This window comes from Dermochelys coriacea, chromosome 10 (genome assembly GCF_009764565.3).
Source record: "Dermochelys coriacea isolate rDerCor1 chromosome 10, rDerCor1.pri.v4, whole genome shotgun sequence".
Lineage (NCBI taxonomy): Eukaryota > Metazoa > Chordata > Testudines > Dermochelyidae > Dermochelys > Dermochelys coriacea.
In genome coordinates this window covers 75,453,747-75,472,036 of record NC_050077.1, presented here as the reverse complement: position 1 = coordinate 75,472,036, position 18,290 = coordinate 75,453,747, and the positions used below count along the sequence as shown (strand labels likewise).

General features: G+C 38.3%; 1 long non-coding RNA gene across 1 annotated transcript in view; it reads left to right on the top strand.

Annotated features, from left to right (window-relative positions):
- Nucleotides 1-17,454, top strand: part of LOC122455973 — a 40,029-nt gene extending 22,575 nt beyond the window's left edge. The window contains exon 3 of the long non-coding RNA XR_006274527.1: nt 13,580-17,454. This is a non-coding gene — a long non-coding RNA (uncharacterized LOC122455973). The remainder of the gene's footprint in view (nt 1-13,579) is intronic.
- Nucleotides 17,455-18,290: the final 836 nt, after the last annotated feature.

Sequence of the window (18,290 nt, the reverse complement as noted above, 5' to 3'; positions counted from 1 at the left end):
GGTGTTCCTCTATGCCAAGAGAATTCTCCACTGGCCATTTGTGGTGGTGTTATGGTTCCTTTGTGCCACCTCAGTAGTGCCTTAACCTGGCTAGACAACCTGGCCCTGTAACTCTGTAACATTATGTGAAGAACGGAAAGTCTCTTTTAAAAAAAAACAGATGGAGAAACTGAATTAAAGATAATAATACTTTACAGGGGTATTTTCTGAAGATTAATTATTAATATTAGTGAAGTGCTTTGAAGATGAAAAAGCACTGAAAAGTACTAAGTTTGAGAGGTGTGAAAGCAAGGTGGGCAGACAGGAAAAATACATACAGGCAAAAAGCTATTTATTTTAAGTGTTTCACTGTTGTCTCAGGTAGCTGGTACATGAGGTAAAGCAAACCTCTGGTATTTCTCCAGGTATCATGTTTAGGGGAAGTCGACAATGCATAAATATCTGTATTCAATTACTCGATTAAAAATATCAAAAGTTACAACCAATGTTATTGATGATGAATTATTCCACTAGCTTTAACTGCATTCAAGAGTTTCGAAGCATTGACAATCCAGAAGGCTATCCACCCCCACATATAAGGTCCAGTGAGAACTAGCACCTTTAATACATAGTAGTAGTAGTAGCTGAAACTAAGAGGGAAGCATTCTCTAGGTTTGGTGGGAAAAGGATGGTGATGAACCTGAAGAGGTGACCAATGTATGGGAAGAAGAAATGTTGCCTAAGTCAAACAGAATTTAGGCATATGCTTAAGGGCAGCCCTGAATAAGGATAGACTTAAGCACGTGCTTTTGTGTTTTCCTGAACTGTATGTGAATTCCTATATGAAAGCAGTTAGGTTTGCAACACTGGGATCTTGGAATACTTCTTTAACTAATACCACTTAACTAATAGTAAGTGGTCATAAGTACATTCCATGTTACAGCTCTCCTCCACACAAAATGGCTTTAACAATGTCCTTGTTTATGTGATTTCAGACAGACAAATTCAGTAAAAGTAATCTTTGGTAATACTTGATGTTCCCGTGACTTTATCTATATTATTTAATATAGGGACTATTTCACCTAATTACTTGAATATGTGCAGAGAAATATAAAAACATTCAAGCGTGCAACTGTATGATAGAATTCTGGCGCCCAAAATGCAATCTGTTTTCTTCTTCTTTTTTTAATTGTTTTTAAATTGACTTTTTGTTGACCACAAGAAAAACTGGTTTGAAAATAGAGCACAATAACACACAGTCTAGAGCTGTGTCAAAACCTGTAGGGTCAGTTCAAATCTTAAGGGTGTACTATCTGGTAACGCTGATTTGATGGTTATTAAACCCAAATTGAAATGAATGAGATTGGGATTTTTTAAAATGAATACTCTTTTCACCAAAAAATCAAAGCCAAACGGCTCATGAAAAGGGATTGGGTTTGACAAATTTCTTGACTAAAAATAAAATAAAAATAAATAAATTGTTTAAAAATTGTCAATACATCCTGTTCTAATATTTTCAAACTAAAAATTTTTGATTTTTTGGGTTTCAAAATGACTTGCAAAAATGTCTGATTTCTTTGTTTGTTGGGTCACAAAAATTTGAGATTTTGACTTTTCATCCTGATTTGGGATGGGAAAAAAAAATTAAATCTCAAAAATTCTTGCAGGACAGGAAATTTCCCACCCAGCCTTATTTTGTATATATGCCCCATTATAAAGGGTTCATATCAACACCTCCATACTTGCCCCTTATACCTTCCTCTCCTCCCTCTTCTAACCTGTTCTGTCTCCCTCAGGCTTCTCCCTTCCCATATCTTTTTACTTAGCTAACCCACCCTAACTACTCCCACACCCACCAAAATAATAATGGAACTTTTGCAGCCATCACACTGTTTACTAGGCATGTATGTCTCATTTCCTTTGGATTGTAAGCTCTTTAGGATAAGGACTGTCTACTACTCTGTGTTTGTACAGTGCCTAACATAACATGGTTTTGATTTTGGTTAGTCTCTAGGCACTACCTAAAAACTTTGAAGGAACAAACATTGATTTTTTTCAGGTATTGAGAGATTATGTATGCTTCGTGTGCTCTACCAAGTATGTCAAGGACAAATATTTGTATGTGCATTCATATTTTTGGCCTCAATGTATGGTTTAGTTTTTTTTGCCTACACAGCTTAGTTAAGTGCCTCCCGGTTTCATACCATTTTTGCTTGGGTTGCTAGTTGTTAGCTACGGGTGCTATTATTTGTTTTTACCGCAAAGCTAGGGTTGGACTTTAGCCAAAATAAAAAGCATTTTCTTCAGGGATTGACTGGCCATTAGAAGCTCAACCAATCATTTCAAAGAGGAAGTGGGATTTAGGCTTCTTTTATGATGCGTATAATCCTTATTGACAGCAGAATGGGCGGGATCTATTGTGACTACAGCTGGGTGACTCCTGTAAAAAAAAAAATCAGATTATTCGTTTGAAACTTTAGACAAATTCCTTATGACTGAATTCACACCCCTTTTGTGATCTCTTTCCATAAATATTCTAGTGAATGAGCCAGCCTGGTATGTGTGTGAACTATTTAAGAGAATACTGGACACTATTTGCAGAAAATAATGTTTGTGAACAATTTGTGAAAAAGTGGTGAAATGCCTCAACAAAGTGATTTTGTTACAAACGATTTGCCCAGCTGTAATAGCAACAAACATCTGAACAACATGGCAGAACCTCAATCTCCTTCCAAACTTCCAGCAACAAACTTTTTGAGAGCAGCTGGTACCAACATGTATATCTGTCTTTCTCTCTCTTGCTTTTGAAAGTCTAGTTATCTAAAATAAGTATTTATATAAACAGTGTATTGCCTTTTTTTCTGGATCTATCCACTTTCATATACAAAGTGTAAATCCCTCCCCATTCACTGTAAATTCTTCTGTCCCAAAGGTGATTATATCATCATTTAAGAAACTGACAACTAATGTGAAACCCGGTTATTTGCTTGAATTCAGCAAGACATGGGAATGATATTGTCTGCATAGCCCAGTGTTAACATGAATTCACCATAAATCAGCTTGGAAAATGTTGGATTTGCCACAGCTCTAGCCCTTCCTGGCTGCTCCCAAGATTTTGGATGACTAATGAGGACGTGTCAGCAGTGTGCCCTTGTTGCCAAGAAGGCCAATGGCATTTTGGGTTGTATAAGTAGGGGCATAGCGAGCAGATCGAGGGACGTGATCGTTCCCCTCTATTCGACACTGGTGAGGCCTCATCTGGAGTACTGTGTCCAGTTTTGGGCCCCACACTACAGGAAGGATGTGGATAAATTGGAAAGAGTACAACGAAGGGCAACGAAAATGATTAGGGGTCTAGAGCACATGACTTATGAGGAGAGGCTGAGGGAGCTGGGATTGTTTAGTCTGCAGAAGAGAAGAATGAGGGGGGATTTGATAGCTGCTTTCAACTACCTGAAAGGGGGTTTCAAAGAGGATGGCTCTAGACTGTTCTCAATGGTAGCAGATGACAGAACGAGGAGTAATGGTCTCAAGTTGCAATGGGGGAGGTTTAGATTGGATATTAGGAAAAACTTTTTCACTAAGAGGGTGGTGAAACACTGGAATGCGTTACCTAGGGAGGTGGTAGAATCTCCTTCCTTAGAGGTTTTTAAGGTCAGGCTTGACAAAGCCCTAGCTGGGATGATTTAACTGGGACTTGGTCCTGCTTTGAGCAGGGGGTTGGACTAGATGACCTTCTGGGGTCCCTTCCAACCCTGATATTCTATGATTCTATGATTCTATGATTCTATGACCAGAGCCAATCAGAGGGTCAGTCCAGGATGGCCATTTGGCCTCGGCCTCAAGCTCAAAGGGGGTCTCAAATGTCGACACTTGTGAACTTTTTGGCATTGGTTAAGTTTCGCAACTTGTTTTTATGCACATCCCTATCGGACCAAAATGTGACACACTCTCTCAGCTTAAAGCTGCACATTTAAGCAAATAAGAGATGTGATTTGGTAAAAGATTTGGTACAATTTTTTTTCTTACCTGATATAGATTTTGTTATATTAAAGAGTTAAAAATGTTCATAAATATTAATAAAAATATATTGGTTCTGATGGCACAAGATTAAACCATGTGTTGTCATTTTTTGTTTTTATTATGGCTAGGGACCCCAAAAGCTGGAAGTGGCCTGGACCTTTCTGGACCTCTGAGTGGGCATGTGTCTGACCTGTCCTCATTCCAACTCTACCTCTCAGCCTCCATTTTCCCTTCATCTCCACTGGTGGATGTTTCTCTTCTCCTGCAGGGCCAACAAGCCCTGCATTGCTCTTGAGGCTGAGCATTCTTTCCTCAAATAGCATCTTTCCATAAGGGATGTTGTCTCACCGAACAATGTTATTTCAGCCACAGGCATTTGTTCGTACATGTCTGCTGTTGAGAGAGAGAAATGTGTTTCCTTATGCTGTGTTTGTATCACGTGCTTCCCACTTCCCATGCCTATTCCCTGTTAACCACACACATCCTGCCTGCTTGGTCTGTGCCTGATGGGTGGTGGTGGTGGTCTGTGATATACACAAGGTCAGACTACATGATTTGGTGGCCCCTTCTGGCCTTTATCTCTGACATCTCCAACACAACAATTAGCACAGAAATTAGCATGGACTTCTGTGATTTAGGATTTAAGGGTGTATTCAAGGAGGGAGGGAATTAGAAGGGATAGGTAATAAATGTTGTCATGTCACTTGGCATGAAATATCTGTCTTTACTATTGTTTCTCTTTAAAATAAGAGTTACAATTCCACATAAAAATATTACCCTAACAAAAGGACTGGAATCTTCTTTGTTAAAACACTAAGCATCTGATTTGACAGTGCATCCCTGCTCAGCAAAGCACTTAGGGTCAGATTTATAAAGGTTCTAACTGCTTAAAGATGCAGATAGGAGTCTAGTTGGATTTTAAAGCGTGCCTAGGTGCCTAACTCCCATTAAACTCAATGAATCAAATGGGAGTTAGGTGCCTAGGCATTTTTGAAAATCCCACTTGCCGCCTACCTACCTCTTTAGGTCTAAATGCCTTTAAAGATCTGGCCTTTAAGCATGTGCTTAAATCCTGAGCTTAAGCATTTTGCTGAATAGGGATAGACAGAAGCATGTGCTTAAGGACCTTACTGAATTGAGGCATTAATCATCTTTATAGCCGGCAAAATCATAGCAGTGGAAGAAATATTTTCCCATTAGAATGAACTGGATTATTTCCTTCATTTGTGTGCAATAAGTAATATTTTCAATAGTACATTCCCAACTGTATTTAATGTGTTAGAATGTTTTCTGTGATATTAGAAATCATTTTCCATAAGATTTCATATTGCTCAGGAGAGGTCTTTGGAGATTTTTCAATAGATATGCTCTCTGTTTTTGGATTTATATTAATAATAAGTTGTAAGGAAAGATATAATGGGCCACACACACACACACACACACACACACACACACACACACACACACACACATTTCCGACTGACTTCATCTAAGGAGAGAATTTTGGTGAGTGTGTATACTCAGTAATTCTGTCTTAGAGGAATTATTTCTTTCCATATCTGATTTTAATTTGTTTGCACAAACTAAATGCAGATCTCCATATACTGTAGCATTCCCTTTTCTTTTTCTTATTTCTTTTACAATCTTCCAGTATTAACAGGTTTTAAAAACAGACAAAATAATAGCATGACTCATTATGAACATCCAGTTATATACTTAATAATAATGGTGATTTTCTTGTTGCTCCTGATGATGATAATAACTAACTTACCTATATGTACACCACTTTTCATCCTGAAGTATCCCAAAGTATTTTACAAACTATGGCCCTGATCCTGCGAAGATTTAAGCATGTATGTAATTTAATGTGCAGGTGGTTTCATTGACTTCAGCCTTAAGTTTCTACAAGATAAGACTCTGGGGATCTGATTCTGCAGAGACACATACATGTACCCTTATTCATGGGCAGATTCCCTTTAGAGTGAGACCAGGTCTATACTACAAACTTATATCGGTAGAACCATGTCGCTCAAGGGTGTGAAAAACTCCTGAGCAATGTAGTTATACCAACCTAATCCCTGGTGTAGACAACACTATGTTGACGGGAGAAGCTCTTTTAAGGTATTGACTGAGTTAATTCCACTCTGTAAACCATGTGGAACTCAGTGTATCTAATTTGGAAGAATGAAGGCCTGAGGTAAGCCTGTCCGTGTTCAAGCTGTGGTTCCAAGTAGTCCAGATAGTTTAGCCATTCTGCTTAGACAGCTAGGCAATCCTCTCTGGCATTCAACATGTCTCATTTTACAAAGACTGAAAGAGAAATTGGGAGAGGTGTTATTTTTAGGGGATACATTTATGGCTATTTTATTTACTTCATGCCACTCCACGCCACCTTTTCCAATACCTGAAAGGGGAATCACGCTGAAACTTAAGGTCCTTACCCTTGGACCATATTCTCAGCTGCTGTAAACCAGTGTAGCTATATTGAAGCCCATGGAGCTTTGCCTGTTTATACCAGTTAAGGATGTGGCCTTTGAGTCCTATCTCATCAAATGGCTCATATCTAGACTCAAGACACATTGTTATTTGTGTTACATAGTGCCTAGAGGCTCTATCTGAGATAGAGGCCTCATTGTGATTAGTGCTGTATGGACACACAGAAAGATGCAGTCCCTCCCAAAGAGCTTACAATCGAAATATGCAAGTCAAAGACTCAGAGAAGGGAAATGTTATCCCCATTCAACAAATAGTAAACTGAGGGACAAAGAGATTAAGTAACTTGCCAAAGTCCCACATAGCCAGGACTTGAATCCAGGTCACCTGAGTCTCAATCTCATGTCCTAATTACAAAACCTCCAGTTTTCACTCTTACAGTGATCATCAACTCAAGAGGAGACACTCTTGTATTTTCTTGTAAAAGGAGAGAAAAAATGTGTTTGCTTGTTTTATTTAATTTTTATATTCTTTATACAGAAAAAGATGGTGTTTGAGCCAAGGCCGTGTTATTTTACTATTTATTAATTAGTAGCATCCCCAGGTGTGCGAGATTCATCACAGAAAGAAAACACACAGGAGTCATATACCTCATTTCTTTGAATCAGGAGCATTTTTCTTGTCTCTTTTTTTCCTGGTCCATATATATTCTTCTACACAACAAAAAAACGGGATTTGGAATTTCAACAGCAACAACAACAAAACATGCATTCCACTGAATATGTACATACTGTCTGACATGTTTCATGACTGTGAGAGAGACATTGATAGATATTATCTTTGATAGAGGAATTTATGGCCATTTTCCTATCTATAGTATGTTTACATTTTGAATTTGTGTTGAGCGTTTTTCAAACTCACTTGTATCTTGTCTTAAATTAGATTATAAACTCTTTAACGCAGGACAGTATCTTCTTATATATTACTTGCTTGTTTAGAAGATAGCATAATGGGTCAGATCCTGATTGGGAATAATAATAATATTAATAATAATTAATAAATTTATTAATAGGAAGGATCCATGAGTCTGGAGACTTCTGGGTGGCTGCCTTGTCCACACCACAACCGGACACTCTTGTGAAGTGGGGAAGAGCAGCCTATGAGCTCTATGAGTTCAAGTACCACAAGATGTCCTGCCCACAGAGGTCCTGATTGGCAGAACCTACCAGGTTCCCTGATTGACCCAAGCATACTATTTAAGGCCCAGATAAAACACCCTAGAGGCTGTTTGTGCAACTAGGTGCATCTCCAGCTTGCTGCTCAGACAGACCTTGTTCATAGAATCATAGAACTGGAAGGGACCTCGAGAGGTCATCTAGTCCAGTCCCCTGCACTCATGCCAGGGCTAAGTATTATCTAGAACATCCCTGACAGGTGTTTCTCCAACCTGCTCTTAAAAATCCCCAATGATGGAGATTCTACAACCTCCCTAGGCAATTTATTCCAGTGCTTAACCATTCTGACAGTTAGGAAGTTTTTCCTAATATCCAACCTAAACCGCCCTTGCTGCAATTTAAACCCATTGTTTCTTGTCCTATCCTCAGAGATTAAGATGAACAATTTTTCTCCCTCCTCCTTATAACAACCTTTTATGTACTTGAAAACTGTTATCATGTCCCCTCTGTCTTCTCTTCTCCAGACTAAAGAAACCCAATTTTTTTCAATCTTCCCTCATAGATCATGTTTTCTAGGCCTTTAATAATTTCTGTTGCTCTTCTCTGGACTTTCTCCAGTTGGTCCACATCCTTCCTGAAATGTGGCACCTGGAACTGGACACAATACTCCATTTGAAGCCTAATCAGTGCAGAGTAGAGTGGAAGAATTACTTCTCATGTCTTATTTACAATATTCCTACTAATACATCCCAGAATGATGTTTGCTTTTTTTGCAACAGTGTTTCACTGTTGACTCATATTTAGCTTATGATCCACTGACACCAGATCCCTTTCTGCAGTACTCCTTCCTAGGCAGTCATTTCCCATTTTGTATGTGTGCAACTGATTGTTCCTTCCTAAGTGGAGTACTTTGCATTTGTCCTTATTGAATTTCATCCTATTTACTTCAGACCATTTCTCCAGTTTGTCCAGATCATTTTGAATTTTAATCCTATCTTCCAAAGCACTTGCAACTCCTCCCAGCTTGGTATCATCCACAAACTTTATAAGTGTACTCTCTATGCCATTTTCTAAATCATTGATGAAGTTATTGAACAGAACCAGACCCAGAACTGATCCCTGCAGGACTCCACTCATTATGCCCTTCCAGCATGACTGTGAACCACTGATAACTACTCTCTGGGAATGATTTTACGACCAGTTATGCACTCACCTTATAGCAGCTCCATCTAGGTTGTATTTCCCTAGTTTGTTTATGAGACAGTCATGCGAGACAGTATCAAAAGCCCTACTAAAGTCAAGGTATACCACATGTACTGCTTTCCCCCATCCACAAGATTTGTTACCCTGTCAAAGAAAGCTATCAAATTGGTTTGACATGATTTGTTCTTGACCAATCCATGCTGACTGTTACTTATCACCTCATTATCTTCCAGGTGTTTGCAAATTGATTTCTTAATTATTTGGTCCATTATTTTTCTGGGTACAGAAGTTAAGCTGACTGGTCTGTAATTTCCCAGGTTGTCCTTATTTCCCTTTTTATAGATGGGCACCAGATTGCCCTTTTCCAGTCATCTGGAATGTCTTCGGTCTTGTTGTGTACTCCTGATACATGGCCTTCCTCCTGGTTCCTGACCCCAGCCCAGCTCCTGATACCTAGCCTCACTTTTGCTTCCTGGTTTCCTGCTCTGCTCGTCTCATTTTGCCTCTGCACTACTAACCCTACTCTGGCTGACTCATTTGGTTCCAACCCAGTGCGGTTCATCAAACTTGACTCTAACCAGATCCTATGAAGCTAGTGTGGACTGCTGCTTTTGGCCTTGACCCTTTAGACTGAACTCAGACCATGTGCCCTCCAACCCAGGCACCATCCTCGACTGGGATCCTGACAATAATAATTGGAAATACCAGTGGAAAGTACTTTGTCACGATAAAGTAAGATCATTCAAAGTACAGAGACTCCAGGAAGCCTGTAACTTTTGTGTTAAATAGAACCTATATCAAGATGGGGAGTTTATAAGAAACTTTCTGGAAAAAAAATCTATATTTTAGCATAGAAATAGTACTTGCAAATCCTTTAACCCCCTTCCAATTAAGAGAAAAGGGGAAGAGTTGGATTTCTTTAATTTATGGTAATCTCTGGCAAAATTATTGTAATAATGAGAGGCTTTTCTTCTCCTTCTCCTGGCACTAGTTGCCATAAAACAAAGACTATTCATAGGAGTTGTATGTGCATCCAAAATAGTTTTTGAACAGTTACCCATTATTGCCCTCTTCCAATATTCTTGCAAACAAACAAGGACACACAGCTTGTAAATGAGAGAGATGAAAGCATATTAAAGGAGTGAGGCAGACCTTATGTCATCCCACACCTAGGCACAACGGGATGCATTAAGGAAGCAGTTAAGGAGGCATTCCATCAAACCAAGGTGTCAGAGGACATATGGTCTATTTCATCAATAACTCAGTGAGTTTCCATACATTTCTACTGTTCTATATTTCTTCCAGCTTTATGTTCAAATATTCTTTATATAATTTATTATTAGAATTTTTCCAAGAAAACCCATATAAATCCACATGTATGCAATTCATTACAAAAAAAAAGAAGATGAAATTATAACCTTGTTTTCTATCAAAAGTGAAATCCAAAGATTTCAGACAAAACAAAAATATTGTTAAGGTCCTAAGGATTTTAAGTTCAGGCCCAAATCACTAAAAATATGTGTAAGAGAGGTTTGCAAAAGGTTTTCCCTAAATGATCAGACCTTATATGCAAGTGATGACTGGAGAAGTTAGGGAGGCAAAAATTGGCCACCCCAACTTGGGTGCAGGGCTGCAATAGGGATTGATGTAAATATGTTTCCTATGGGTCCAACACTGGTCCACTTCCATCTCCACCTTCCTCACTATGTGGGCCCATGAGAGACACACAAGTAGTATGGAGGCACTTCTTTTTCTTTGCTCGACGAGCTTCCCTACCACCCACCATGGAGCCTCACAGCATGTCTACATTGGTGTGCAGGGATATGTGCTGAATAGCTACACTAGGTGAGCTTAATGTAAGATTCTCTGTAGGTTCATGTAAGTCTCCAAGGCCACCAATGTGGCACTACATTCATTATTTAAATGTATGGGTGTGTGTGTGCGTGTATATAAATAAAATCAGGAAGAGATGATTTACAATATTCAAACCTATACAGAGATTAATGGATCTTATGATTCATATGATGAGCTAGGATTTTATTTTGTACACTACTTCCTCTGAACAATGGATATAGTCCTACAACTTTAAGTGATTGCTGTCATGGAAAAATTATATATGATGGTATATTTCACTTCAATATCATTTATATAACACTAAAAAAAACCCAAGATGTCCTAATGTGAGGGGTGGGGGAAGAACTAAACTTTTAAGACAATCATTGTAATAAGGCCATTATCTTCACTTCAGGGAAAAACAAAAACAAACAAACAAACCCACCATATTAACCAGCCAGAAACTCACCTAAGGGGGAAAAAATCTCTTTATTTTCAGCCATGACATAGTACTGTGATTTTCACTGGGAAAGATAAATTGATAGGTCTATAAGAGACCCAAGTTATAAGGGTAAAGTGACTGTTCAACCCATTTTTATTGGGACAGTGGAACTTCTTTTAGGACATCTGAAATGTCCTGGTTTTCATTTTATCAATCAAAAATTATTTCACTTTATAACTCCAGAATGTTAGTTCATGGAATATTGTTATTCCCAGTAGAATTTGTCCTTTATTTACCAGGAACAAACAGTCCAGAGGAATGAACGTTTTGTATGATTAATGGTGTTTGGAATGAAAAAAAAAGCCATATGAGTATACCCACTATCAAATATGTTCTTTCGCTCAAACTGAATGTTAATGGGATGTTTGGTGTTTTATGATAAATAAATTCAGAAGTTTAAGTTATTGGTAAAAATCCTCCCCTCTGAGAAATAGACCAATATCACTATTTAAGCAGAAACTGTCAGTAATGACACCTGTATACATTTTAAGTATAATTTTATCTTGTGTACAGCTTATTTTTACACTAAAAATGTCACCCAAAAAGTGTCAGAGATTTTGAAAATATGATCACTTTCTGTTCATTATTAACTTCCATAGTGCTTGGGTGTGGCACAGATATTCTCAATTTGAAATGCTCAAAATCTGAGCCTATGCCCATTTTGCTGTGAATTTGAGACTAATTCAATTTTCACAAAATATTTGCACTATGTAACAGGACCAATTTTGTGTCAACTTGTGAATTCTCATCTTTTTGCAGTGAAAGAACAGTTATGGTGAAATTTCAGGAAAGCACACTATTTTATGGTCACAAACATGGCTAAAATGAAATCTCAGGAAGTATCACAAACTATTTTGTAACATTTTTGTCCACAATTTTGCTTTGCCCAAATATTGTTTAACTCCCACATACAATTACACAAGTGGAAGTCAGAGTATTCAATCCAGCTCCAGTGACTTGTGATTTTCCAGCCTTTATTAGAACTTGTTTGTTTTACAGGTTCTTTACATTTGATTTTTAATTTAGATATTAGTCTGTTTCCCATGTTTTTCCTCTTGTGCTCTGGCTCATTAACCTGGCCAGTTGACCTGCATCATTCTAGTGTTGACAAAGATAGGCAGTATGAACCTTAAACTGTCATAAACACCTATAAAATGTGACCTTACTTGAATGCAGTGATGAGGGTTTGACAGCATTACACCAGTCATCTGATAAGCTCAGGTCAAAAGTCACTCAATTGCTTGCCTTTTGTTTGGGTGTCAAAGAGCCAAAAGCTTTTCGTGATTTTAATAAGCAAATTAACCAAATACTTATACTACACTGCATGTATTAACTCCTTGGTAGCTGGGGTTCCTATGGATCCATCTTTCCAAAGGTCAGATGACATAGATACTATTTCAGATTGAGGTCAGTAATTTTTTCTTTGACATATTAGGATTCCTTTTATTCAGTTTGTTTTACTTTCCAGAGGCATATTAATATCTGCCAACTAAGCCAGATGGAGCAAAAAAAAAAAAAAGTACTGGACACATGCTCCAAGATTGTCGATGGGTGTGCATGAGGCTGGAATGTCAACAACAGGACTGTAGGATTAGAAAGACTATTTCAGTGTTACCCAAAGCAGAAGAAGCCCAGAAAATGTCTCCAGAGTTTCATTGTCATAGGCAATTTGCTTCATAAATATAACAAATGTATCTGGCAACATTTTAATGATACTTATCACTTATGTATAATAGTGTTGCTTACACCTTCAAAGCCTTGTGTGAACATTAATCAATTAATCCTCATTTTGTTCCATGCAGTAGTTTAATATGTTCCATTTATTATTCCCTTTTTACATAAGAAGAAGCAAAGACAAAAAGAGGTTGTGACCTGCCCAAGACCATGCTGTGTGAGTCAGTGGCCAAGCCAGGATTAAAACCCTGGAACCCTGACTCCTAATTTCCAACTTCTCTGGATCATGCTGCCATCTCTTATATTACCTATCCTGGGGCAGATGCTCAGCTGGTATAAACTGGTCTAGCTCCACTGTCAACAGACCTACAGCTATTTACATCATCTTAGGATCTTACCTCTACATTGATTTACATGTAGGGTCTTGCCATGACCTCCTTTCCTCTCCACTCCTCCTTGCTCCCCTTTTTGGCATTCTCTTTTTGGGGGGGAGTGAGAGTGAGCAGTCCCAGTGCTCCCCAGAGAACAGGGAATACAGGGAGTGTTATTGTGGGGTGTCCTTGTATAGCCACATAATGGGAGAGACATCTTTAGCTCTGTCTGTACAACCAGGCAATGGGCTCATGCAATTTTGTCCACTGTCTTAATTTAAATCATTATTTTGTGATTGAGATCTGTGGATGAAAAGTGTTATAGAACTTCTAAGTAGCAAAGTACTGTACAAAAGTGAGTAAGCATCATTATTCTCCTTTTACAGATGGGGAAACAGAAAAAAAGAGAGGCCAAAGGCCTAAACCAAAGCCTCCCAATGGGAGAGAGACACCCATGGACTTCAATGTAAAGACTCTTATTGACTTTGGCTTTGGGCTTGATCCAAATTTCCACTAAAATTTCCACTAAAGAGACTAGAAAGAGAACTCACATCTTCCATCTCTCAATCCAATTCACCAACTTTAAAACAGTTATTTCAGTATAGTAGTCACAGTTGCTATGCCTACCAAACCAAAATATGTGCTTTAGTCAGGCCATGTATATCAGAAGATTATCTGGCCCTTGTCATTTTATGTACTATTTTGAGTTGTTTAGTTTTATTTTAGATTTTATTTTTGTTTGTTGGTAAAATGAGTCTTAAATCCATTTTGTTGTTACAACTCTCGAGACAGAAAAGTGCATAATAAAACGGTAGCCCAAGATGCACTTCAGTCGAGTTGGTTGGGAAAGATGCCCCACAGCATGGTGTGTTTCCATGGGGAAAGGTTCAATGTTGTTGGAAATCTCCAGAGCCACGTAAATGAATGCCCCTCCTAGGTCCACAAGCAGGATTCATCATACATCCAGAGAACTGTACAGCTAAGAAGAACATAAGGTCTGTGGAGCCATGTGGGAAAACCCATCCTGCCATATAAATTATAAACCCTAGGCATTTTTTAGTAATTCATGTAATCCTCACTTTATAGAGGATTCTACTTCTGGGATTCATTGCTGGCTTTCAAATCAGTAACCACAAGCAGTCCCTCTTCTAGACTTAAAGTAGCAGTCATCCACAACCATAAACATACAACCACAGTCACCCCACAAACTCAAACAGACAGCCATAAAAATCTCATATAGTTCTAAACCTCTGCCCGAAGTAATCTCTTCCTACATCATGTCATAAAATACCTAACCTCATCTGTAAGTTCTCTGCGACAGGGATTTTTGGCAGGATTTTCAAATGTATCGACAGCCCCTGAAATCAGGCCTCAAGTTCATACTCTCTGTATAAGGTTTCATTGGCTATCTATGGTACCATATACAACTATTACATAATCCTCTTAGTAAACAGATATATAAATAATATCAAAGACTCAAGAAATATATCAGCAAAATGGGTCCCCGCACAGCATTGTTTGGGCTCCTTTTCATTCTAAAATGAAATTTAAAAAAAATCAGAGAAAACTGCCTTATTAACAAAAGCTATTAAAGTAATCGAAACACCACATTAAGCTTTGCTTGCACAGCACTAGACACAATCAGAAACATACATTAGTCATTTAGATACAAGATAATTTACTGTATTTTAAGGTCATGTGGCATGCTGAGCTCCTGCTTCTCCTTCTGAGCTGTTGTCCTTTTTGAGGTTTGGTGACTGAAAAACACACCACCATTTTAACAGTTAAAAGATTACTATTAACAATTAGTCGATGAAAACAGCAACAGATATAAACTCGCCCACCTGCTCTGGAAGCAGATAGAGAGTTTTGATTGTATATTACCGTAACAGAATTATTGTGTGGCACATCCATAGGCAGTTAGGCACCACCTAAAGGGTATGGCTCCTCCCAGATGGCAAGGATCCCTGATTCAGAAGTAACCTGAGTTTCCTGTGCTTTCTGCTTTGGGGGAAGAAGCAGTACCAGCTGCCTGGGCGGAGCTGCCCCTGTACCCCCATCAGTAATAAAATACATGCTCTGTTTACTGAACTCACTCCAGCATCCATCCAGCTTTCCAGGGACTTTGCCTGTTTGTGATACTCCACCAATAAAGAGACCACAAGGTCACACAACATTATGCTAAGGCCTTGCTGTTTATTACTTAATTTTAGTGAAACGATGTATGGCTGCTGGCTTTACCCATTTCTGTTTTAAATGTGGAGTAGACTTGAGCTCTGGAGTTGGAAGGCAGAGTTGATGGTGCTTTGAGATTAGGGCAACTTTTTCTTGCCCCTCCTCTCTCTCCTGGCTGTATTTATGGTTTACCATAATGTAATGTAATCTGAGTTGATAACTGCATGGTAGGAACAGGTTAAACAAGGATAATTGTGAACCTACATAAATGTAGATTCCAAAATAAATTTCATAATCCAGGGATGAAGGAGAGATGGAGAATGAGGTGGAAGAATGTCCCCAGCTCTTTATCTTTTTCTCTGTAGAGGAATAAAGCATAATGTAAATCCCAGTATGTGGGAATTTACTCTCATCCTTTTGCATGGCCATGTACATCCACATCCATGTAAAGTATCTTGGACATTCCTGATATTAATCATGAGCAGCAAAATCTCTGTTATAGGGCCCTACAAGGTTATGCATGTCTGATGTCAAGAAAGGCAGTTTCTATAACCTAGCCAAGCAGACAATATTGAGACATTCTTAAATCAGTTTCAGAATGGAGCCATTAGTGTTCACTAGATTCATAAATTAGTTGTTTATTTCTGGTCAGTTTAAGAGAACAAGCAGTTGATAGACACATATATAAATGTATAGTATGCCTACACATACAGTATATAGTATGCCTACACATACAGTCTATAGGCCTGTATTCACACATACGTGCACAGATGTGATCACAGGGACATTTGTATCGTGTGGGGCTCCACTCCTTAGAATGAAAACATCCAAGAATCTTAAAGAAGATTTTCTGTAAGTGGAACAAAGGCAAATAAGAATTCATGTCTGACCTCATCTGACACAAATACAGCTATTAAAAAGGGATTAACAACCTGCACACACAGCAAAGGTTATAGCTAGTCATTAAGAGACTATGGCTTTCTATACAATTAGGACACATTACAAGTCAGCCCAGGGTTATGCTTGAGTGGGAGAAATGCCGGGTAAAAGAAAAACTTACAAATTTACATGGAGAAACTCTGACAACTCACTGAAGAGGAGTATGAGGCTGTGACTTAAAACATCCTGGGAAGTGTTCCACTGATGCCAAGAGATGGAAACTATAAGCGAGCCATAAAGTGAAACAACACATAAGAATTCCAAATATATATGCTCCATTTGTTCCATGAGAAACAGCAGACCCACCTACAAGACAGTTCTTAATGATATTTTCGTTGTGCTCTGTTAATGTCAATGATCCTACTTTTTATATGTATCAGTAGCTCTTCAAAAATAAATCCACCAGAGGGTTTGTTTAGTTTGGAAAATAACAGATTAAACTAAAATAAAAAGATATACCAATGACAACTTTAAACTGGATGAGTATTTCTCTCTCCCCATGCCGACCTGTAACAAGTAATAAAAAGTTATAATAACTTTTTCATACCATATGTGTTATATGTCTGTCCACATGGGATCTTTTCCATCCAATGAGCTTGTTGGATGGCTGGCCATTGTTGTAAATTGATAAAAATGAAAGAATTAACTGATTCCTGACTTTGCTGAAGTTCTGCAAAAAATTAAGGAAGTGCTTCCAGAAATGGTTTTTGTTTTTATGGATTAAATATGCTTTCTGTTTGTACGAAGCACATAGGTATGTTATATATGTAAAACAGCTAACCAGGATGCATCTCTTAACGATTAGTACAGTGGGCAGCTGTCATTCCTCTATACCACAAGCTGACAGGCAAAATTATTGTCTGCCCCAGTCTTTTGGTACAACAGAAATAAAATTATTGTAATATTATGTGCTGGTTGCCTTCTCCACCCCAATTTTTATGTGAGACAATGTGTTGCAATTTAAAAAAGGAGTAAGTTGTTTATTAGTTCATAACATGCTAGATTTTGTATTGGTTAATTAATATTTCACTTTAAATGTGAAAAAATGACTTTTTAATATTTTAACTGTTTTCACTTCTACTACATTGTTTCCTTTTATATTTGATACCTACAATGATTTCCATTAAAGCTGTCAGTAAGAAACTAAGAATACTTTGTATGTCTTTAGTGTCTTTCATTATTATCTATCGATCTATCTAGTTACTTATATAGATCTCAGCACTGTAGCCTCTGACACCTCAAAACATCTTTGCAAACATAATTAAAGAAATCCCACAACACCTTTGATAGATAGATGAGCACTGTGATACCCCTTTTAGAAGTGGAGAAACTAAGTCTATAAGTCTAAGTTGTGGCTGGCCCATGTCAGCTGACTTGTGCTCATGGGACTTAGGTTTGGGGTTATAAAATTTCAATGTAAATGTTCGCTCTTGGGCTGGAGCCCTGGCTCCAGGGGCTGACCCGTGTCAGCTGACTTGGGCTTGTGGGGCTCGGGCTGAGGGGCTATAAAATTGCAATGTAGAGCCCTAATGTCTACCCTGAAATTTTATAGCCCTGCAGCCCAAACCCCATGGGCCTGAGTCAGCTGACTCTGGCCAGCGAGTGGTGTTTTATTGCAGTGTAGACATACCCTAACACAAGTTAACTGACTTGGCTAAGGTCTTCATAATGAATCAGTGTGAGAGATGGGAATTGAACAAAAGATTCTCGGCTCCCATGATGTAACCACTTCCTCCAATTATTTAAATATCAAGGTGAACACCCCAGTTCTGGCTTATAGTGAGTCCAATGAAAACAAGATTCGTTTTCCAGCTTTTGCCAACTGTGAGAGGTTTTGTTTTCTGAGCTCAACAAAGGCAAACCTACCATTAAATAAAACCACAGTAGAGACTATAAATAATAATAGTCTGACTTCATTTTGGAGTGTAGCTTGGAAAGTCTGGCTAAACTAACAGGAAAGTGCAATGCCATCTCCTGCAACTC